Genomic DNA, 24,320 nt, shown 5'->3' on the forward strand with positions numbered 1-24,320 from the left:
TGTGACTGAGGCTGAGGAACTGTTAGAGGGAGATTTACCACACCATGCCAACACCGCTGATGTTTTCCAGTGGTAGGGTCCAGATTAAAAAACAAACAAATAAATAAAAAACCTTCCGGTTTAGGCCAAAACCACTTTTGTTGTTGTTGTTTTGTTTTGGTTTTTTTTGGAAATTGTTGTTTTGGGGTTGTTTGTTTTTTGTTTTTGTTTTTGTTTTTGTTTTTTTACATATTTGTACAAGCAAATATTTGATCTTCTTTGAAACAGAGTGAATCACCTTTATTAATAGGCACTATCAAATGACATAAAATTGACATTTTGCAGTGATTTTCACAATTTACATGAACAAAAAAGTACCTACAGCCCTATATTTATCTCAAATTATTTTATTATATTATTATTATTATTTAATTATTATATATATTATATTATATTTTTATTCAAATCCATAAAATTAGAATTGGGTGTTCCTCTATGGAACTAATCATGAAATCACAGCTAAAAAAAAAAAATAATAATTACCTTATATTTTTAGTGTATTTAAGGCTAAAATCATTTTCCTAAGTTTTCTACATTTGACCTTTGACCTTTTTTAGGGTGCCATCATTTATAACTAACTTTGTCCCATTAGGGTAAATGATTTTTGCTAAATTGCCTGAAATTTCATACTCATTCATATGTGGAATATCATTTTCACTGTATAGAAATAAATTAACCAGTGTCTTGGTGTTTCAGAAACATTAAAAAAAAAAAAAAAAAAAAAAAAAAAAAAAAAAAAAAACCTTTATTTGCATTCCATTGCGTCTTATTCTACTATATTTGTTTTGCAACTCGTGTACAATTGTCTGAAACCTGAGACAAATTCAAATGCAATTTCCCTCTCTGGAAAGTAATGTAAAAATGTATTAGTGTTTTATAAACAGTAGTGTAAGAATGTTGTACAGTTTTATAAACAGTACTGTAAGCTGAACCTACTGGGCCTGAACACCTCCATCTGCAACTGGATCCTGGACTTGTTGACTGGGAGACCTCAATCAGTCCGGATCGGGAACATCTCCAGCACCACGACTGTGGTGGGTCTCATCAGCAAGAATGCCGAGTCAGCATACAGAGAGGAAGTGCTCCGGCTAATGGACTGGTGCAGAGCCAACAACCTGTCTCTGAATGTGGATAATACAAAAGAGATGGTTGTTGACTTCAGGAGAGCACAGAGTGACCACTCTCCACTGAACATTCCTTGGTGTTCACCTGACGGAGAACCTCATCTGGTCCATCGACACCAAGGCTGAAGAAAGCCCATCTCCCACCCCTCATCCTTAACACGTTCTACAGAGGAACTATTGAGAGCACCCTGAGCAGCTGCATCACTGTCTGGTTCAGAAATCTCACCTCACTGGATCGCAAGACCCTGCAGCGGATAGTGAAGACAGCTGAGAAGATCATCGTGGTCTCTCTCCCCTCCATCACAGACATTTACACCACACGCTGCATCCACAAAGCCGCCAGCATTGTGGAGGACCCCACGCACCCCTCACACACCCCTCACATACACTCTTCAGCCCCCTGCCATGTGGAAAAATGTTCCCGAAGCATTCAGGCCCTCACGGCCAGACTGTGTAACACCTTCTTCTCCAAGCCATCAGACTCCTCAATACTCAGAGACTGGACTGACACACACGCACACACTCTCTCTGTCTCTGAACTGAACACCATCCCACTCCCATTGCAATATTTGCAAATTCCAGCATTGACTCTGTTGCATTTTTGCTGCAGCTGTATTATAAAAAATATCGTATTTAATTTTTCGTCACTATTACACACTTTACCTGGCTGCTACCACAATAACTGCTATATCCATACTTGGTATAAGCTTATCTGCTGAATACTCAGTCATAGCATGTTATGTTTATATTTATACCATTTTTAAATGATATTGTTACTCTTGTGCACTCTCTGTTATATCAGACACTAGAACTGTGTACTGTTCGGTGCTACACTGTCTCTTACTGTGCCTATTGTCCTGTTTTAGTAGTTTCTGTACTGCCCTGTGTTGTTAGCACACGTCTTCATGTGCACTTTATGTAGAATGTTTGTAGATCTTATTTAGTTCTGTGTCGTCTCATGTGGTTAGTGTGTTGTTTTATGTAGCACCGTGGTCCTGGAGAAACGGTGTTTTGTTTCACTGCGTAAAGTACCAGCTGTATATGTTTGAAATGACAATAAAACTTGTTTTATAAACAGTAGTGTGACAATGCCCTAATGTTTTATAAAAAAAAAAAAGTAGTGTAAAAATGTCTTAGTGTTTAAAAACAGTACTATGTACTATGTTGTGATACAATAATTGATTTCATGTGATTTCATTTTCACTCACATAGGGGCGGTTGTGGTTCAGGTGGTAGAGCGGGTTGTCCACTAATCGTAGGGTCGGCGGTTCGATTCCCGGCCCACGTGACTCCACATACCGAAGTGTCCTTGGGTAAGACACCGAACCCCAAGTTGCTCCCGATGGCAAGTTAGCGCCTTGCATGGCAGCTCTGCTACCATTGGTGTGTGAGTGTGTGAATGGGTGAATGAGACACAGTGTAAAGCGCTTTGGATAAAAGCACTATATAAGTGCGCCGTTTACACGTGTAAATGTGTACATCACTTTGCATGTGCCTCGCCTACAGAGGACATCTGCAACTGCTGCTTTGAGTTGCTGGCTTTGTTTAGAAGAGGGATCGTTGCTCCTTCGGTACAGCAGCCATGCACTTACACACAGTACACACACACACACACACACACAATGCAAGCAAGGAGTCCATCAGGTCAACACCTCCCTTTTTTTTTTTTATGATACATCATCACTGATCTGATTTGTCCTCCTGCCAGAGGTGGATTTAGTGATTTGGGGGCCCTAGGCAAAATATAGGAATGGGGCCCTCATTTCAGTGTTTTAACATCGATAGTTAAATTTTCAGCATACATTATTTAGCATTAATAGCAATAATCAGGGGTGAACTGAGACCAAAATGTGGCCCTGGACTTTCTGGCTCAGAGCGGACCACCACAGCCGGCCCACAACACGCCACGTCATAACACACCGGCTCATTGATGGTTAGAGAGAGAGAGAGAATGAACCATGCTGAGAGAGAGAGAGAGAGAGAGAGAGAGAGAGAGAGAGAGAGAGAGAGAGAGAGAGAGAATGACCCCTGCTGCCTGTCTTAGCTTCACTGTTCTTTGTCTGTAATGCTAGAGGCATCAGCGCCTGTAGAACTGCAACTTGTCTTCACGCCAAAGGCAAAATCTGTTAATTAAAACACTTCACAGGCTTTGATAAAAAAAAAACTTTTTTGTTCTCCTGCTTTCTCCTTTTTTCAGCACCACTGCTTGGCTTCATCTCTGCTCTGTCTGTATACGCGTGACGTCGCCGAAGTTTGTACGAGTTGGCTACTTTCTTCCTGAATCATTTCCGCAGATGCACAGTAAAATCGTGCAATAGTCCAATGTTGTGGGTCCTGGGGGCGTGGGGGTAGGGGGTGGGGGGTGGGAACTCATGAATTATGCATTCTGGTGGCATTCTAGCGCGTGGATTTTTAGAAAAACAAAGTCTGCCGCTGGTCCCAGCATTGCACAGTGGGAGCTGAGACCCTGTTTACACTAGTGCGTTTACCTGTTGCTACGGATACGCCTGTCGTCTACACTACTCCGGCGTTCTTGACCCGCATTAACTGAGACTTTCAGAAACGCCGAAGACCCCGTTTTAGTTTGAAAACTCCGGGCTCGCGTTACAGTGTAAACAGACCAAAACAAAGACTTTTGTGGCTTCGCCCACATTCGCCCCTATTCCCAACCCATATGACCGTTACGCTACCTTGATCGTATACACAACGACACGGAGACTGAACCGCACGCGTTGCTGGCTTTGTCGTCATTCTTATCAGCCAGTGTGCAGTGCAATTCTGTATTTTATAACACTGCAGCTGCCTACATGTGCAAGAGGCGAGCTACGATTAGAGCGATCGCCAACAAATCTCATTTCGAGCGGCGTAAGCCCTACACAAAACGCCGGTTTGTTGTGCCTGCCGACTTCCTGTTTACACTTGAATGAGCACGAATGGTCATGTGACATGCGTATTCGGTCGTGCAGTGTTTACGGAGATCGTTTCTGAAACACAGCGGAAACGCCAGTGTGGAAGAGGATCGTTTTCATCTTAAAATGCCGTTTTAAAACGAAAACGCACTCGTGTAAACAGGGCCTAAGTAGGCCCCAGTGAATGTGCTCAGAAGGGTGACTGTGCGACTGTCTTGCCATTCCCTTGCAATTATTTCCACATCCTCACACATGGCTACCTTCTCATCAAAAGTGCCCCATCCATCCCTTTTCATTTCCTTGTCAGTTTTCACTGTGCACACTTTCAACCTGTCGGTTCTCAATGTGCCAAAGCAGTAGATCCCGCTCTTTGCCATTTGAACTTCAAGGCCTATGCTTGTGAACTAATTGTCATGGTACAGCTTGAAATTCTTCAGTCGACTTCTTCCTTTGTATGGAATTATTTCCTCATCCACACTTAGGTGTTCATCCTTTGAAATGCTTCTCATTCGTTCTACAGCAAAGTTGAGGAAAGGTCTTATTTTGAAGAGAGGATCTCGAATTTGAGTCGTCACCGCCGAGGTCTAAAGCGTTGACTGAACGGTTGCTCTTGATTTGTTCCCATCTTTTCACTGGCATCACATCAGCTATCTTGTCAATGCCTGGGTGGCACATACGTGTTGCAGGAACTCCATAGATGGACATTTGGAAAGCAGTCCCAATGAACTGTTCGATTTCTTTCTCTGTGCAGTTCAGGGGTGAGTTGACCTGATTTTGAACTAAAGGTATATTTGCCGAACAAAGTCTTTGAGACACTCAGAGGAAGACATTTGATTGAAGTAGTAACTTGGAGAATGCATCTTCTCTACTGAGGCACTGCTGTCACTATCATCAATACCTTCTGGAAATGGTACAGCTTTGCCTCTCTGTATTCCATAAAACTTACTAACGTCAACCTAGAACACAGACACGGAGACACTTATACTGCCTGCTAGTACAGAACAACACTGGGAGCTACACAGGAAATATCTATCCCATAAAAGGACTTTGTTATTTATACATGACACCCGGATTTTTTTGTGTTCTTGAGTTTTTCTAAACTGTGGATAAAAGTGACATAAATCCCAATGAAAAATTCTGAAGATTTTTATGTATTTTCTAGTATAAAATGAACTCACCATGTGGTCTCGAGAGCATGTGACCTAACATGTGCCAATGTCCCCTTCACGTCCTTGTTGCTAAACATAGCAGTGAAGCACATGGCAGATAACTTTTAATTTCATTGGCTGAAGGGGATGTCATGTGACATTACAAGAATTTCATTTTATTTCATTTTATTGCTTGAATATTATTAGTGTTTTTTTTTTTTAATGAAATTTTCTTAGCATCATTTATAAATGACGATGTCCCCAAAAGTTGTTTGCCAAATATAAACTAGTGGCCTAATATAAACCACTGCAGTCCTGACCAGGCAGTTACTAAGGATGGATGAATGAAAGGACACCGTAAATGCACCATGTGGCAATTTGTGTTTGGGTTAATGAATGTGATCTTTCTTTGTCCTATAAGTATAATATATGATCGCTTGTCATCGTGAAAGTAAAAACCTTCCATTTAATGGATAGAGATTGGGTGGAAATACACTGGGATATCCTTTTAAAAAGCAGGTAACACTAAATCGGGAAATGCCGGATTATACTGCTAAGCATTCCAGATACTTTAACGAGGTCTTCGTTACTAGCTGAGGAAACGACCTTATAGGCAATGGGAAAACGCAGGCTCTTCCATCTGTTCAGTTTGTGCAAGTAATCGTATTCCACCCAACCCTGACCCTCGAGGCTTACTCCATAAATTTGAGCACCGTGCTCTCAATCTGAAGATACTGCAATAATCATCATCATCCCTACCTCTACTTCATCATGGAATCCATTAGCAGCAGCGTATGAGATAATTACAGCGGTGATGGGCTCGGGTGAAGAGTGTGGCATCACTTAGTGCTCTCTATGAGCCACACCTTATCGAAAGGCTCGGTGGTGTTGCAACAGCTGCTATTTAACTGTGCAGTGCAATAGGACACCTGTGTGAGCTGGTGTTTTTGTGTGCGGTGGAGAACACCACAAAGCGGATCACGTCAGACTAAGTGGAGGTCGGCGCCGATTTCCTGTCCATCCAGTCTCTTTATCAGTGAAGCTTTGGCTCTTTCTCTTCCTGCTGCTGTAATAAATAACACATCAGCATGCTGATCTACACAAGATACAGAATTACTGTGATATTCCTGCAGTTCCAAGATACAATCTTTCATTTTGAGCGAACTGGTAGAAAGATCTCAGGCCTGTGGGTAAAATAAAAAACTTTTTTTTTTTTTTTTTTTAAATAAGTTCCGTTAATTCTTTGACGCAAATTCTACGCCACAGCGATTTTGCTCTAACCATGTAAAAGGAAAAACAAATCAGACCTTGAGGCTATGTCCTAACCTCCTCGGGTCAACAGCTTGACCTCCATTGACCCTGATCTTCGCCGAAGGATTTAAATGAGCTGTATCCTGTTTTCACCCACAGCCATGTGTGACCTAAATTGTATTTTCAGCTAATCCCTTTGTTTCTGAGATCTGTGAGTACGTCTTATCCTGGGTGTCTCGTCTGCCCTCATGCTCAACCACACAGAAACAAACATGCGTTTTAAGCTAGAAACGTGCGACTACGGCTATAATAATATCCGCAGACTCAGGTCCTGTCCACGTGTATACAGATATTTTTGAAAATTTCGTTTTTACGCCTCCATTTTAAAAAAAATTATAAAAATAGGAATCGTAAATATTACAAACACACAAAACTGATTGGTACTATATTCTTAGTCCGCACACTTGTTATGCCCCAGTCTAGGACTGGGCATGTAACAGAAAGTGTGTGTGTGTGTGTGTGTGTGTGTGTGTGTGTGTGGGTAGTCATTTTTAGGTGTATAAAGAAAACACACTGGCCAGTTTTCTCCCAAGTTCCAGAAGCTATATTGTATGAAGAGTATTTATATAGCACTAAATGACATCAGACAGGCCAAAAGAAACAGATCCCCTAGGTTACTTGGACGGCTAAATTTACCAACAAATAAAACACTAACAAGAGACAACCGAACTTTCCGAACTCCCTCAAAACAAAAACAGAGGTCAAACCCTACACTATATGCTAAATTGGACTGTATAACAGGGACGTAAACAGGGATGTATATATACAGAAAGAAAAAAATATGTACAAATACGAATACAGCAAACGATATCTAAGGTGTCATCTAAGGCTACATCTCAAGTTCAATAACAAGTTTTGGGTCACACTCCAAGAAGTTAAGCACAGTTCACAGAATTCACAGAAGCAACAGAACAAGTGAGAATCAAGCTGCCGCGTCAACACCAGAGGTCCCTTAATTGCTGTCTGGAAGCAGAAACCCAGCAAGAAAAAGGATTCGGAGGATATACAGAAACAAAGAGCACAGATTAACCACCACGCCAGGGTGTACAGCATAACATGTTATGTCCTTGAGTATCTAGTAGCCGGATTTTGTATTGTACTGTAGTGATGCCACAAATTGAGCACAGTAGGGATATGACTGTAGGGATATGACAGATTAGTCTGGTGCCTTGAGGCGATGACCCTTTGTACAACCTCCGAAAGAACAGCCATCAAACCCCCCCAAAAATATCAGGGCTAAATGTTTTGCTGCCTGTTTGCAGGTTTCATTCTGTGCAGCTACCATTTTGAGAAGCACGCCAATCACAGAGTGCAAAAACTTTACAGTAAACACTTTATCCTGTTTAGGTTTTAGATTCCAAGCCTATCCCGGGAAGACTAGGGGTGAGGCTGGAATACACCCTGGATGAGACATAAATCCATCTCAGTGCAACATGCACACACAATCACATACTCACTCACTCACACCTTGCTGTAATTTACATCACAGCATCATTACTGTTCATCAATCCATCTACAGGCATGTTGTTGTTTTTTTGTTTGTTTGTTTGTTTGTTTTTTTCTGAGACAGGATGAAACCAGAGAATCCAAAGACGCGGGAAGAACGTGTCAAATTCCTTAAAGAAAGTAAACCAAGCTCAAGATCGAACCAGGAACCCTGGAGCTGTTGGGCAACAATGCTTCCCACAGCGTTAACATGCAACATGATTATACACTCTTAAATATAAAGGTTCTTCAATGGTTCTTTACAGCACCGTAGGTTCTGCAAAGAACCTCCTCCTTCTTCTTCTTCTTTGTCATGAACCAGTTTTCATTGTTTAAGGTTCTTGAGTTGAGCTATGTGGTTCTTTGGAGATTAAAGAAGTTCTTTATGATCCAATATAGGTTCTTCAGGGCAGTGTATTAGTCCTTCATCCCTTAACAGGTTAAAGTAAACCCTATGTGGTTCTTTCTGGGACTGGATTTGTGAGAACGATCTCCTGGCGTCACACTTAAGAACCGTACTTTGGTTCCGTAAAGCACTAACTAAGGTTTTGGGGGTTTTATTTTTTTAAGAGACAACTTAAGATAACATGGTTCCTTGTGGCTCTGCTGCTGTGAAGAACCATTTGTTCTTGACCGTTGTTCCTTTTACTTAAAAATATTCTTAAGAACCTTACTTTAGTTCCTTAAAGCACTAACTAAGGTTGTTTTTTTGTTGTTGTTGTTGTTGTTTTAGAGAACTGAACTTAAGACAACATGATTCCTTGTGGCACTGCTGTGAAGAACCATTTGTGGGTTCTTTACCACACCAGTAAATAGATCTTGAGATCTTTTCTTGAGAGTAAAAGGGTTCTCCTATGGCATCTCGCTGAAGAACCTTTTTTGGAATCTTTTGCGATTTTATCGGAACCTTTATTTTTAAGAGTGTAAGCTAAAATCGCAAAAGATTCCAAAAAAGGTTCTTCAGCGAGATGCCATAGGAGATTTTATCGGAACCTTTATTTTTAAGAGTGTAAGCTAAAATCGCAAGACCACCGGAGAACCACGGCCGGGCTTTTGATCCAAACCTGAATTGCACGGCTCAACTATAAATCGCTTTAGATAAAAGCAGCTGTGTAATGATTAAATATAAATCATCCAGGTAAAAATAGCGCTGCGTTTTATTGAATTTCCTATTGTGAGAACACTTCTAGCACTACATAAGACGGCGTGTACCTGAAATGCTCCGTAATCCATATTCACTGATGTTTCAAATAAACTTTCTGAATTAAAACTGTCCAAGTGGACAAGAAGACAGCGTACTGTAGATCTACTTCCTGTCTGCAACATGACGGTGTGAGATTTAGTATATACGGTGAGGTATAAAACACTTGGGGTGCATTGTTAGAGAAAAATAATCAAATACAGAGTGGTGCCATGAAGTATTAGTGTTACCTTTTCAAAGTCGATTGTTTAATTCCTTTTTTTTTACCCCACAGCAAATTTTTAACGATTCATTTGTCTCGTAATTAATAATTGACCTGTACTTTTTATCCATTTATAGTTACATTTCATGATTTGCAACCTCTGTGAAACGAGTTATTTCCTGTTATTACTGTTTTAGCAGTTATAATCAGTCGTTACTTCACCAGCCTCTCTTTTTTTTTTCTCTCGCACGATTGAAGTTAATAAGGGGGGGGGGGGGGGGGGGGGGATTAAAAAAAAAAAAAAACACACGTCTTGGTTACAAATGTAACCCTGTTCCCTGAGAAGGGAACTCAACGTCGCGTGAGCTTTCACGCTTCCCACTTCCCACAGTGTGAAGCTCACGCAACGTAGAGTTCCCTTTGAAAGGGAACACGGCTTATGTTACAGAGAAACCAGAAAGCGAAGACTCCTCTGTCCTGAAATTTTACCCATGTTGGAAAGCATACCGTTACGAAGCACTGACACTAGACGCCCGTTCCAAAAATGTTCTATAAACATTTTTTTTTCATCATTGCAATGATTGTATGTGGAGTGTCTGTCATACAAGACCCTGTGAATGAGCTGGTACTATAGAAACGATATCGTATTAGAACGAGCGCATCGAACGGAACTACAAGGAGCTGCTGTTATGGAAAATAAATCAACAGTTTTAGAATTCAACAGCGCTGTGGTATAGAAAGCAATAGTAAAAAAAAAGTCTCATGCTTTCCATCTCTAACTTGGTGCTTTGTAAAGCATCACAGACTCTTTTCTCCCCATCAGAGCAGCATTAAAGCTAGCTGGTTCATTCCTGACAAAGAATCCCTCTGAAGTGCAAGTGGGCTACGTTTGATGTCTTCCTGACGGTGGGGGAAGTGTCACAAGCCGAGAATGTGACACACTTCTGCCGAACACACACTCTGGCTCAAGACGGGAACAGGAGACATGTGCGACACCGGCCTACACAGGAACTGTCAAGATTGAGTGTATTGAGTAGAGGAAGATCCTAAATTTATCGCTCATCATCTGATGTCAGAGAGTGTAGTCACGGCATAGCAGGAGCGAACGCCATCTTCTAGCATCACCAGCTCCAGCGTTGTGTTCATTACGTCGTGCTCCTGCTCCCTGTGAGCTTCACACCTCCAGCCAGACAGTTCATCTCTCTCCTACGGGGAAAGACATGAGCAACCAGGGTGTTTAATCGAACCTTTTAGACATCTTAGCACATGTCCCACTTTCCTAGTGTTGCGCTAACTTGTTAATGGCTGCCACGAACAACAGGAAGCTGGGGAGTCTCCTGGACAAAGAGTAATGATGGGAAACAAGTGGAAATGAAAGAGCGGTGGTATTCTAGGACATTTTCCATAGATCTTAGGGCAGCAATACCAAAAAGCTTCTTACAGCAGAGTATTTCCTTTTCGAGAGAACTTTTTCTAGGACCCCTTTAGAAAACTGTGTTTAGATCCTGAGTTATCAAAGCAAATATGGCAAAAAAAAAAAAAAAAGTTGTTTACCATGCCCATTCTGTTGTGTGAGAGGGGACAGGTAATTGGGACAGTGGGTGGGAATAGGCAACGAAAACTGGGAGAAAATAGAGAGTGAAAACTAATAATAATCCCAGCATCTCATCCATGTTGGACTGAGCAATGGCACTGTGACACCTCATAGTGAATTACACATACTGTAGTAATCTCAAACTTTCATCTTGATGGAAAATGAACTAGAACCCTACTATCCTGTTGGATCCTGTCTGGGCCAGTCCCTGTTTTTGATGGTGCAGTGTGCCCCACATGACATCCAGTGAAAGCTGTGTTGTAAATATAGCCTGAGAGGAATGTGAATGTGGGGGTTCTGGGGCTGAAAGAGCCACAGAGAGCAGTGTAAGAGGCCATGGGATGGATAAAGGATGATCAGTAGGACTCCAGCACATGCTGCGTGTGTGTGTGTGTGTGTGTGTGAGGTGGGAATGTTAATTTTTAATAAAAGAAAAAAGCCAAGGTGTGACTCAGAGTGGTGAAAGGTGGTCTTTCAGTGGTGAAAAGGAAGATCAGATATAATGCCAAAGCTGATGTCGGGTATAAAAATCTAAGACAGATGCAACTTTACGATTTCTATTATTTATTTATTTATTTATTTATTTATTTATTTATTTATTTAAGCAGTCTTTCAGGCCACTTGCTGTAAAGATTGAGTTTTGCAATTTCCTTCAGCCTTTAGTAAAACGCTTCTAAAACCCGCTGCGCAATAGCACTGGTGGCTGGTCGTGTTATTGAATGCGAGAGCAAAAAAATAAAAAAAATTAAAAATAAATAAATAAATAAAATCTACTATGCATCAGTAATTCAGCCATTCGAATTGAGCCTTATAGCATGGGCTCTCATTATAGCTGTGAAAGTATTTGAAGTCAGTAGGGGACTTTTCTCTTACTGGAATTTTTTTTTGTTCAGGTAATTTAGTTGGTTATTTCGGCTTGCTCTTTGAGTTGTTTTCACATTGTGGACAACACTCTTGGTAGGAAACACTGCTGTCTCCCTTTGTTTTATGGAGACTTTGGGTGTGTTGGGGGGGTCCCACTCCGGCTGGGACAGGCACGCCTTTAAGATTTATTTGTTGGAACGTCAGAGGTAATCCTGTCAAGAGATCTAAGGTTTTGACATATTTGAAACGTCTTCCACTCGAACTTTAATTTGAAAGTAGGAGGGGTCGCTATTTTATTTGACAAAAGGTTACAGTTTTCGGCCACTAACGTTATCGCTGATGCGAACGGTAGATATATTATAGTTGCTGCTACTCTAATGCAAAGACAGGTACTGTACACGCTCCTAACTTAGATGAATTTATTTATTTATTTATTTATTTATCGATCTATTTATTTATTTATTTATTTGGTACTTGTAATTTTGTTTTCCTTTGTTTTGTTTTTTTCTTCTTCTTCTTCTCAATGAAATATTTGGGAAAGGGAAGGGAGAAGAGAAGAGAAAAGGTAAATGAATCACATGTAAATGAATCACATGTAAATGAATCACATGTAAATGAATCACATGTAAATGAATGAATAAATTAAAACATAGCTGTAAAAGTAGCACGCATGCGCACTGGAGCACAGTGAAATGCAGATAAGCGACACCGTCTGTGAATGCTGCTTTCATTTGAAGACACAGAATCTATGATTGTGCGATCTGTCTTTTCGTAGACTTTGAATGGATGATGGTTGATGCGTTTATTTATGCCCGGTTTTTAAAATCAGTGCTGGACAAAGTGATCTAACTTCATTCACGCTCGTTAAACCCGTGACTGTATTCGACGCGCGCATTCTCAATAAATGCTGATTATTAAATCGACTTTTAATCAATGCTATTCAGCTGAAAAACTACCTTTTCACTACTTTCGCATTAGCTTATCAATCAGAGCTCAAACGTTCCTCCTTTATTGCTGTATGCTCATCTTGAACGATGAAAGACACAATCTGACCATGAAGCTAGGTAAGTGTAATGAGACTCAATAGAGATCATGGTCCCTGCATAAATTTATGGGTTCTCATGCGTCTGTCTTCATTGTCATTCTTACAACAGTGTCAATAAAAAATATATACAACCCAGATTTTCCAGTGGCATGAGTGCCACGGCCCTGAGCCATAGCATATTGTTTTCCAGTGGTGCATGAGCAGAATAAATGGTGCTTGTAATCATGGCAGTGTGTGTGCATGTAGACACGCCGGGAGAGATAAGATACAAAACCAGAGGAGGTAACTAGCAGGATGGGAAGCACCAATCATCCGTCTATCTGAACCCCCTACCAGCCTCCCCCACAGGGCCGATGATGATGTTGGTTTAACACGCTGGGTAATGGGATTGCTGGAGTATGGAGGAGGAAAAGAAAATCTTATTTCCAGCCAAGCCGAGCTATTCTATCTGTTCCGCTAATGGGGTAAGGGACGTGCGTATCCGTGTTCCACCTCCACCATTTTTCATCACTGAAGATAAAGCGGTTGTTAAAAATTCACCCCAAGTTACAACCTTGTCCTGCCTGCTTTTTTTGAAGATGGCTTCTCAATACGATGTTTTACATGCTTGGTTTCACTTCAGAGTCCACGGGGAGAAAAGGATTGTTTTCACCAGCGTTTTCAACAGCTTTTCGCAGGTTGGAATGCACTTTGACCCCATCACGTAGCTCAAGCAATCTGTCAGAAGCCAGAGCTTGCACATTCTGCATTCGCACACCATGGAGTGGAAAACATAATCACAAACACCAAGGAAATAACCACACACCCAAATATAGATTCAGTAATTATATGTAGAACAGTTGTATCGAAAGTGCCAAAAGCTTGTATCCCTTCTGGTACCATATTTGCACTTCTGTTTTACAATTTATCTATGAAAATGAAGCGTGGGTGTATCCTGCAGCGAGACAGCAACCCAAAATGTTACTCAACAGCAAAAAAAATAATAATAGAAGGTAGAAGTCAAATCTTTGTCATGACCCTATCTGTCTCCAGAGCTGATCTGAAGAAGGCAGTGTGTTGCAGGGTTATAACCCTGAGCTCAGGAAGAATGGAAAGACTTGCCAAGCAATCTGTCAGATTTAGAAGAGACACTTCAGGGGAGGAAATTGAAGGCTTAGAAGATATACAAGAGGTTAGGGACAGTTATAAAGACAAAATGTGGGCAAGGAAAGTTATCAGGAAGTTTTTATATCACACAGATAAAGGGAAATGACCATTTTGGTTACTGTTAATATCGAAGGAGCATCTGTCAAACCAAACAGTAAATGTAATGTGCGTTCAAATAAATGACTTAGTCGTTCCTAAGGGCGTGCAAACTTTTGCACTCAATGACCTTGAATGCATTTCTGTCCAAGAGTTTGCTTATACTTTCTATGTATGTAATGTACATATTACATCAGCCGTGACGGTGATTATCTCGTTACAGTAGCACCTGTCAAAGCGTGGGATATATTAGACGGCAAGTGAACAGTCGGTTCTTGAAGTTGACGTGTTGAAAGCAGGAAAAATGGGCAAGTGTAAGGATCTGAGTGACTTTGACAAGGGCCAAATAGTGATGACTAGACGACTGGATCAGAGCATCTCCAAAACAGCAGGTCTTGTGGAGCGTTCCTGGTATGCAGTGGTTAGTACCCACCAAAAGTGGTCAAAGGAAGGACAGTTGGTGAACCAGCGACAGGGTCATGGACGCCTAAGGCTCATTGATGTGCATGGGTGGAGAAGGCTCGCCTGACTGGTCTGACCCCACAGAAGAGCTACTGCAGCACAAACGACTGAAAAAGTTAATGCTGGCGCTGATAGAAAGCTGTCAGAACACACAGTTTGCCGCGTATGGAGCTGCGTAGCTGCAGACCGCTCGAAGTGCTCATGCTGAACCCTGTCCTCCACCAAAAGCAAATACAATGAGTACGGTGAGCATCAGAACTGAACCATGGAGCAATGGAAGAAGGAGGCCTGGTCTGAAGAATCACGTTTTCATGTGGACGGCTGGGTGCGCGTGTGTCGCTTACCTGGGGAAGAGACGGCACCAGGATGCACTGTGGGAAGAAGGCGAGCTGGTGGAGGGAGTGCGATGCTCTGCGCGATGTTCTGCCTTCATGTGGAGGTTACTTTGACACGTCCCACCTTCCTAAACAATGCTGCAGACCGAGTACACCCCTTCATGGCAACAGTATTCCTTAACGTCAGTGGCCTCTTTCAGCAGGATCATGCTCCCTGCCACACTGCAGAAACTATTCAGGAACGGTTTGAGGAACATGACAAAGAGTTCAAGGTGTTGACTCGGCCTCCGAACTCCCCAGATCTCGATCCCATCGAGCGTCTGTGGGATGTTCTGGACAAACAAGTCCGATCCATTGAGGCCCGACCTCGCAACTTACAGGACTTAAAGGATCTGCTGCTGACGTCTTGGTGCAGGATACCACAGCACACCTACAGAGGACTTATAGGCATAGTTGGGACCTACGCAATATTCGGCAGATGGTTTTAATGTTATGGCTGATCGGTGTATATTGCTGTAGTGTATTTTTAAGTGAACAGGCATATCCGTACTGTAATGGCTTCTATGTATTTGGTGAGAGACAGAAATAGAAGGAACAGGAGTGAATTAATTCAGTAATAAAACACACGGGGGTGCTGTTTTAGGAAAATAATCAATGACAGAGTGGTGTGATGAAGCAAAGTTACTATAATAATAATAATTAAAGAATGACCATGTTTTTTTTTTTAATCCATTTATAGTTACATTTAGAGCTATGGAACATCCACAAAATAAATGTTTTTAGAAGCTATGAACAGTTGCTCCCTCACCAAGCTCTCTTTTTGTCTCTCTGTCGAAGTTAATAAGACAAAACGCACAGCTTGTCATGTTACTGAGAAACCACAAAGCGTAAACTCCTCTGTCCCGAGGACGTCGGAAAATGCGAAATTACAGCTGCATCTCTGACTGTGGATCACTGACACTGGAGACTCCTTCCATCAATTTTAAATAAACATCACTTGACAGAAAACTTCACCATGCCAACAATTACACATGTTTTTAATCCGTTTATGTGGAGCTTTCACCGTACAATTCCCTGTGTCCATTGTTACCATAGAAACGTATTAATATATGCAAACCTGGGATTTGCATTACGGACGGAACTACTGTCAGAGCTGTTAGAGAATATTCATGAACACCTTCTGGCCAATCAGAATCAAGAATTCAACAGTGCTGTGGTATAAACATAATGTGAACTTGTACTTACTTATTTTGGCTCTTTTTAGCCTTAGACCCACACACAACTGCTTTTGTTTCTGTAGCATTTTTTTTTTTTTATTTCTCTTCCACTTAAGCTGCTGAGGAGAAGCCACAGAGGGTTATTCCTTGTCTGGCCTAAATAAGATATCTGGGTCTGTTTCAGGAAGCCAGCCATCTGACAAGCGAGGCCACACTCATGTTCAGATTTAGATCATGGGGCACGGAACAGTGGCACCACGACCCACATATTTCTTATTTAAAGCACGTTTCGCTGACAACCAAGAGAACGTTTTTTAAAAGGTGGACTGTCTGCTCAGAGGACACAAGTATAATCAGAAAACACAAGGAACAATTACTCCAGCTGGATGGAGCTGTCTCGAACAGCTGATGGCTCTCTCTAACCTAAACAGACGCAAAAGGTTTCTCTATAGAAACACTTAGCCTACGTCTCAGTATGACTGAGAGAGTTCACACCTTCGTTCCTCAAGTGTAAGGACGTTGTTAGAGAACTGAAAAAAAGCCTTATATATATATATATAAAGAAATCAGGGTTCTTCTACTTTACTCATGGATGGGGACGGGGGATGTCCTTTGTAAAATGTTTCTATGGAAACAAAACAGACAAAGATTGAGATATTCTAAGTCATTAACTTCCTAATAATGGAATTTAAACACCAGTAAATTCATAGAATTGAAATACATAGACCTACACATTCATTTCTATTTGGTTTTTAATCCTTTTCAGTGTTCAGAGACACATTTTTAAAAATTCATATTTTCAAAAAAAGAAAATAAATTAAATTAAAAAAATAAAAATCTATATTCGTTATATTCCAAGCGCTTGGGCAGGTGAGTTCTTAATTATTATTATTTTTTTAAATTATTATTATTTTTTAAAATGCTTGTTTACATGAGCATGGTTTAAACAGCTATATAAATAAATATAGAAATGATTTTTTTTTTAAAAAAGCATATTTTTCATTTTTTTTATATCTATAAATCGTTCATTGGAACTTTTAGGATAAAATTGTACACTAGATCAACATTTAGGATAGATATATTTTTAATTAAAACTATACAGACATGCTTTGTTGAATTTTCTCACTAAACACTTTCATGTATAAACATCTTATTGAAGAAAAAAAAAATAGTGAGGAAAATTATATACTGGAGGGTGCCATCTGCAGTGCCGCATTAGTAGATATAACATGATAGAGTGCCCTCTAGGGTACCTCTAGAGTGGAGAAAACCTGATGAAGTGACCTCATGGCTAGCCTTCAAATGGACAAAATGTAATCAAATGCCCTCTAGGGTGGCCCTATGTGCATGGAACTACGATGACGTGCCCTTCCAGTGGAGACTACGTAATGCAGGGCGATACAGGGTTTACCTAAGTGTGAGACATGAAGAGAATGAAGCGACTCGCAGCGTCAAAGCGACCGGAGACCGTTCATTTTCAATGCGAGCTGGTGACTTCTGGTGGCATGAGCAACAGCGACCATTGGCGACTAGATGTGGGTGTGTCCGGCAACTTTGAAAGGTGAGAAAAGTTGAACTTTATGCAAATTTGGAGCGACTTGGTGCAGCGACTACCAATGGGAGTGAAGACAGTAGAGCGCACGCGATCCATAGCCACCCGTGCTCACTAGCAGAAATTAGCCAATTAGCCAAGCTTAAGATCTTAGCTGGTTTAAAGCAAATAATAATAATAATAATAATAATAATAATAATAATAATAATAATGAAATACACTCACTTTTGGTTGCAATTGAGCAAAATCCCAGTGTAGCTCCTATCTTGGGTGAAGTATCTGGCTTTTTGCTGCCTCGGCACCCGGGAATGAGCAGGACACTTCACCCAGGAAACACGGAGGCCACGGCCGAAGAGATGCGGTCCAGGTCCCAGTCACCATCGGACATATAGTGAATGACACCCTCATGGTGATGCTCACTTACTGAGATAGGAGCTACACCGGGATTTTTCTCAATTGCAACAAAAAGTGAGTGTTTCATTATTATTATTTTGCTTTAAATGCGCTAAGACCATAAGCTAAGCTAACAGACGGCCAGAGTGGCACAGAGAGCACGCTGCTTCTCCTTCATCACAAACGATACGACGCATAAGTACACCGGTGAATATTTTATAAGATCGCGCTCTCTATAGAGTGTTTCATTTTAGCAGCAAGGAAACTTAACACCCATGTTACTATGGCAACCCGTAGTAGGAACGCCCACCTGCGACTTCATATTACAGTGACCGGCGACTCGCGACGATAAAAGCGCCGTGTGTGTGAACGCAACAGAGAGTTTTCTTTTCATAAACAGTTCCAAGTGCACAACCATCTGGAGAACCCTTGAGGAACTGTGTTTTGTTTTTAAAGAAATGTTAGAACTTGGTTTAACTCAAAGCTTCTCCAGTATGTTGTACAGAAGTACCAGTCTGGGGCCAACGGTGGAAGTTTTTTTTTTTTTTTTTTTTTTTTTTTACCTTAACCAGCTTCTGTCCTCTCCCATCCGGCGTCACCGATAAAATCCTCTTGGGTTGGATCAGGTTCATGTTTATTTATCCAAACAGGCACAGCCGAGGTCTCCAGAGATGGATTCGTTATCCGCACAATCCCCCCCCAGCCCCCACCCCCCCGTTAGACAGTGGGATTAATGTGACAAAGCTCAGAGAAAGAACACAATGTGTACCATGTGTCTGCATGCATGTGTGGATTACTGCTTAATAATGTTTCTGGCAAACTGCTGGGTGTGGTGAAACATAAAGCCATAATTATAGAGTAGGAGCTGGAGGCAAGGATACTATTCCTGTTCTATACACACACACACACACACGCACAGAAAACTATCATTTTCTGTGAGCATTCAGACCAGTACTACCCACATCCTTACTTCTCAAGAGTTTGCCTTTATGAATGAAGTAACACTTTCACTGTTCCACTTATACATACACACACCAGCGCTTGTCTTACGATCCTTGTGAGGACCTCGCACTGACATCATTATTAATGCAGATCATTAATGTTAGGCTACACCTACGTCTAACCTTGACCTCCGTCACCGAACGTAAACCCTTCGGACTCTTTAAAATAAAAGCTTGAAAATGAAGACGCTTCTCTGTTCTGGCACCTACTGTACTTAAATTAGCAGTTTATTTAAAGGGGTCAGAACACGATTATTAATGTTTCCCTTCTGTTTGGGAGTGTAATGTACCTGTCTGTGCACATATAAGCTCTGCAAAGACGCAAAAGTCATATTTCCCCTCCAAAGGGGTTCATTCCATCGAACAGAGAGCACCCCTCCAGACGTGCGTGAAACGCCTCCTTTAAGTCCAGATTTACTTCTGTAATTTCTCGACGTCACTACATCAGCATAGTCCCGCCCAAAGGCAGCCACGAAGAAAGAAGGCGATGCTCCAGTGAATTCGGGCGCCATGTCGCGGAGACATTATGTGTTTGTCTGTTTAGACTTCTGAAAACGGACGAAATCAGTGAGATCAACGACCGAAATCGGCGAGTGCAGAGCGCATTTTACAAGGACAGCTTCCTGAACCCGGGCGAGTACTACGCGAAGGCTCCTCCTGAAAAGTCGGGCGACTCCCAGTTTGCTCGGACAATCTTGCGCTTCTGAATCAGAACCTGCAAGTGCGTTTGATTATTTTATGAAGTATCTGCTACGGACTGTTCAAAATGCAGAGTTTTGTAGACCTCTGCTTACGTGCTAGCAAAAGTTTGCTAAGTTGGATCAGTTTTTTTAATGTTTGTTTGTATGTTGGTGGTCTGACAGAGACGTTGATTGTAGCTGCTGTTTTGATTGTATCTTGAAACTGTTTACATCGATCGAATCACAAGAATCCTAGCTTTCCAAAGATACATCACATGCGTACCTACGTACACACAGAAGCTCTGTACATCGCATAGTGGGGTCCCGCCGGCGGGGCCGGAATTTACATCGTACTTGAAACGTAAGAGAGTTACAAAATAAACCCATACCACTCTGAAACGTTCCGCTCAGGTCGTGGTTGCAAACTTGCTTCCGCTTGATCAGACGCATTTTCTGAATCGGACTCAAACTGAAGCGGTAAAACCCACGGCATGTTGCTTAGTAGCTCAGAATTGCTTTAGAAGCCTTGGAGGTTAAAGCTAAAGTTAAATCTAAGGGGCGTTACTTTTCCGACACACTCTTGAGGCTTTCTGCCAATCACAACGCAACGGGTCAGCTAGCCAATCAGAGCACTCTGGGCTTTTCAGATGGAGGGGCTTTAGAGAAATCGGAGTGTTTCAGGCAGCCTGGGAGTAGAGCTACTGCAATAATGTACAGTACGTCACAAATAACGCGTCTTTTGAACATTAAAGCATGTTAACCATGTTAACCTATTACATCCAATAAACAACATAATTAAGGTTTAAAAACTTTTTTTAAATGATCAGACTCGTTTCAAAAAACGATAGAACATTGTGTCGTGTGCTTTTCTTACTGTATTACCTCCCGAACAGTTTAATAAGACTGATGGGATTCGTAGTCCGTGACCTAGTGGACCGGTATCCGGATGGATTTATTGATAGAGACTTAAAAGCACTTCTTTAAGTTGCTCTGGATAAGGGCGTCTGCTACTTGCCATAAACGTAAAATGAAGAAAATGCACTTTTCCTTGTGGGGACCAGCTAAACGTCTCCACAAGGTCAAAACTGTCAGCTATTCCAAGCCTTGTGGGGACTTCATGGTAGCTGCTTCAGTAGCTATGTTTCCATCCAAGTTGCGGATTTAACTCGTGAAAAATTGGAATTTCGCAGAAAACATTTGTGAATCAAACACCGTTTCACGAGAACAAAACCGTCACTTCCAGGGAAACTGCCGCGTCTCCGTCCGCCGTTTTTACTTTTCTCTACCGATTATCCAATCACATGATTTGTTGAGACAAAGCCACATGATTTTTGATGCGCATCAAGGACGTTATTCGGTAAATATGTTTCCACCATAGTTCCTGTGCGTCTTCTTATCGAATCAAACAACAACAAAACAACAAAAAAAAACTCCTCACCTCGATTGAGCGCAGATGGGGTTTTTTTTTGTGTGTGTGCACATTTTGGAGATTTTATTCGCATCTGTTGCTTCCATCCAGGAGTGTTTTTATTTATTTATTTATTTATTTATTTATTTTTTTAAAAGCGATATCGTAAAATTTGTATAAAAAAAACGCATGGATGGAAACATGGCTAGTGGTGCCTTGTAAATGGTAATGTGCAAGCTTGTAATGACATCATTTCTCACCTCGTGAAAAGTGAAGGAATAAACCCAAAACAAAAAAACTAAACATGGACGCCTCCACAACGGCGTGTCTTTTGTTTGCACTGTCAGCGCATGTAAAGCTTTATATAAAAAAATGTATACAAATATATGTTAGGGGAATGCAAAATAACAGTCTGGTACGTGTACAATTTCATTTCTCATTTCAGAATGAGTAGTGTGCGCTATACTTATAGCATTGAGGTGTGTTGTCTCACAAAATAGAGTTTTCTGGTCAATGAGGGTTTTATTATTATTATATTATTATTATTATTATTATTATTATTTTGTCCACCAGGTAATTAAACTAATAGCCTGGTCACGAAATGTGCCCAAGCTACCAGTTCGTCCTCTCCTGCTTTGACCAATTACGTAAGGAACAGTACGAATATGCATTAAATCCTCGCCTTACCTTAGCAGAGCATGGCAGCTCCATTTTCCCAGCAGAAGTTTGTGAGAGATGAATCATCTGCGTTTGGATTCGACGGATTTTCTGCACATTTCTACCGCAAACACCGAAAGCAAAAATAACGACTGTTTATTATAAAACCGTAATCGCATTAACGTTCCAAGAACACAGCGTGTCCTCCCGGATTTTAAAGGAAAGCGGCGATATTAACAGCCGATTAGTTAATCACTTCTGTTCTTGTGCCAAGAGTGACTCATAAGTCACTGTAATCTCGATAAACACGCGCCATGTTTAATGAGTCACTGCTTTGAGTTTTGAGTAAGACCTGAGTGCGGCCCTGACTCATCGTCCCATTCATTCATTTACTCACCATATATCCATATCTGTTATCCATACAGGATATTAAACGTTGTCTAAGGACGTATTTGTTTGCACATGGAGTCATTTTTGAAAAATTTACCCACAGCTTTCCAGCATCGTTTCCGCCTTTTCGCTTCGGTCGACTCGCTGAGCTTCAGGCGACTAACAGGAATATACAACTACATAAAATTCCTCGCTTATGAAGGTCTGGATAAGCAACACACACGCCAGTTACATTTGAATACTTAACCGTTAATGCAGAGTTCATGGTTATAAATAATACACATCGAATTCAAGTGGTTATGTTTCGTTTCACACTCAAGCTCCCGGGTGCGTTTATAGGACAACACACACGTTCTTCTCCGTCCAACTCTTTTTAAAAAGATGTTTTCTGTTGTCGACTTTTTGAGACATTTTACACGTGAAAATGTATGAAAATCTGTGTAAAGGCGTAGTTTTCTCGACGAGCTGCCTTTAGGTTAAAGATAAGAATAATAACGTGCACAAATGCACATGATTGGCCGTGAGAGAGAATTTGAGATGGTTCATACCTTTTTCTTAAAATAAACAAATCAATAAATAAAAATAAAAAAAAAGGGCCAGTGAACAAAGGCCAGTTTTTTCTTTATAAATTAAAAAATATATATATAAAAAATAAAAATAAAGAGGCAGTGAACAAAGGCCAGTTTTTTTCATAAAAAAAAATAAATAAAAATAAAGAGCCAGTGAACAAAGGCCAGTTTTTTCTTAATTTAAAAAAAAAATAATAATAATAAAAAAGAGCCAGTGAACAAAGGCCAGTTTTTTTCTTTATAAAATAAATAAAAAAATTAATAAAAAATAAATAAAAAGCCAGTGAACAAAGGCCAGTTTTTTCATTATTATTATTATTATTTTTTAAATAAGAATAAAGTGCCAGTGAACAAAGGCCAGTTTTTTCTTTATTAAAAAACACGAGGAGAGAGAAAAAAAAAAAAAAAAAAAACATTTATTGGCTTTGCTACTCTGTTTTCGAGTGCCAGAGGAGGAGCCCCGTTTTCTGTTGTTAATGTTGACAAAATTTAAAAGCCCTTCATCACGAAGTGCTGGAAATAGTAATTCCGTTGCAGCTGGTGAACCGAACGGCCAATCAGGCAAAGTTTAAAAAAAAAAAAAAAAAAAAAAAAAAAAGGTGAAGGAAACCTCCATCCTGACTTGCGTAATCTTTCTAATTAACATGCCCGAGATTTATTTTATAATGAAATACCAAGTAGATTTTTTTTTTTAAGCTTGAGATTTAAACTTTTCATTGCCCACTTTCACGTTCCCTACATTTCCCACAATGCCGTTCTACCTGCTCATCGGCTTCCGAAGCATCGACGCTCGTGCTAATTTCATTTCATCGCACTCGTCATCTCACAGACTGCTAACTAGCTCGAGCAGAGTCTTTAACATACGTCAGTGCGATACAGAGTGTCGACACGCATATATTCAGGAAATACGTCGATACGGACGCGTCCATCAAAATCCACGATGCGACGGCCGAGAAAACGTGTCGAGCGTAAGGTTGAACACGTACACGTGACGAATAATAAAAAATAAAATGAAGTACGTGTCATTTTCCTGTCATTACATTACTTTATTTTTTTTTTTGGACGCCCTGTAGTTATAGCTGCATTGCATTCTGGGACATGGAGTCCAGTCTTTGCACCGTCGTCTCCGCGGATTTACGCCGGACTTCTCGTTTACATGACGTTTATAGAAAACTGCTCGGTGAGCGAGTAAAGCTCTCGTTTTTAGGAGATCACAGCAGGACTCGTTATCAACTAACGTTTGAGATTGTTCATTTTTTTCTCTCTCTCTCTCCTATTAAATGCCGCCGTATAACCGTAACAAAGTTTCCCCGTGACACGGCCGTTAAACTCAGTCCCGGATAACAGAAATCCGACAAATTACCGCTAGACCTGCTAAATACATCACAGATATTCCAATAGAAACGTACATCACGTTTGAGTGGAGAATCGTTTTAATCGGAGCACTTCACCTACGTTAAACAGAGCCGTCGTGTGCAGTAGCGGTGATCAT

Source organism: Ictalurus punctatus, chromosome 1 (assembly GCF_001660625.3).
Source record: "Ictalurus punctatus breed USDA103 chromosome 1, Coco_2.0, whole genome shotgun sequence".
NCBI classification, from domain to species: Eukaryota; Metazoa; Chordata; class Actinopteri; order Siluriformes; family Ictaluridae; genus Ictalurus; species Ictalurus punctatus.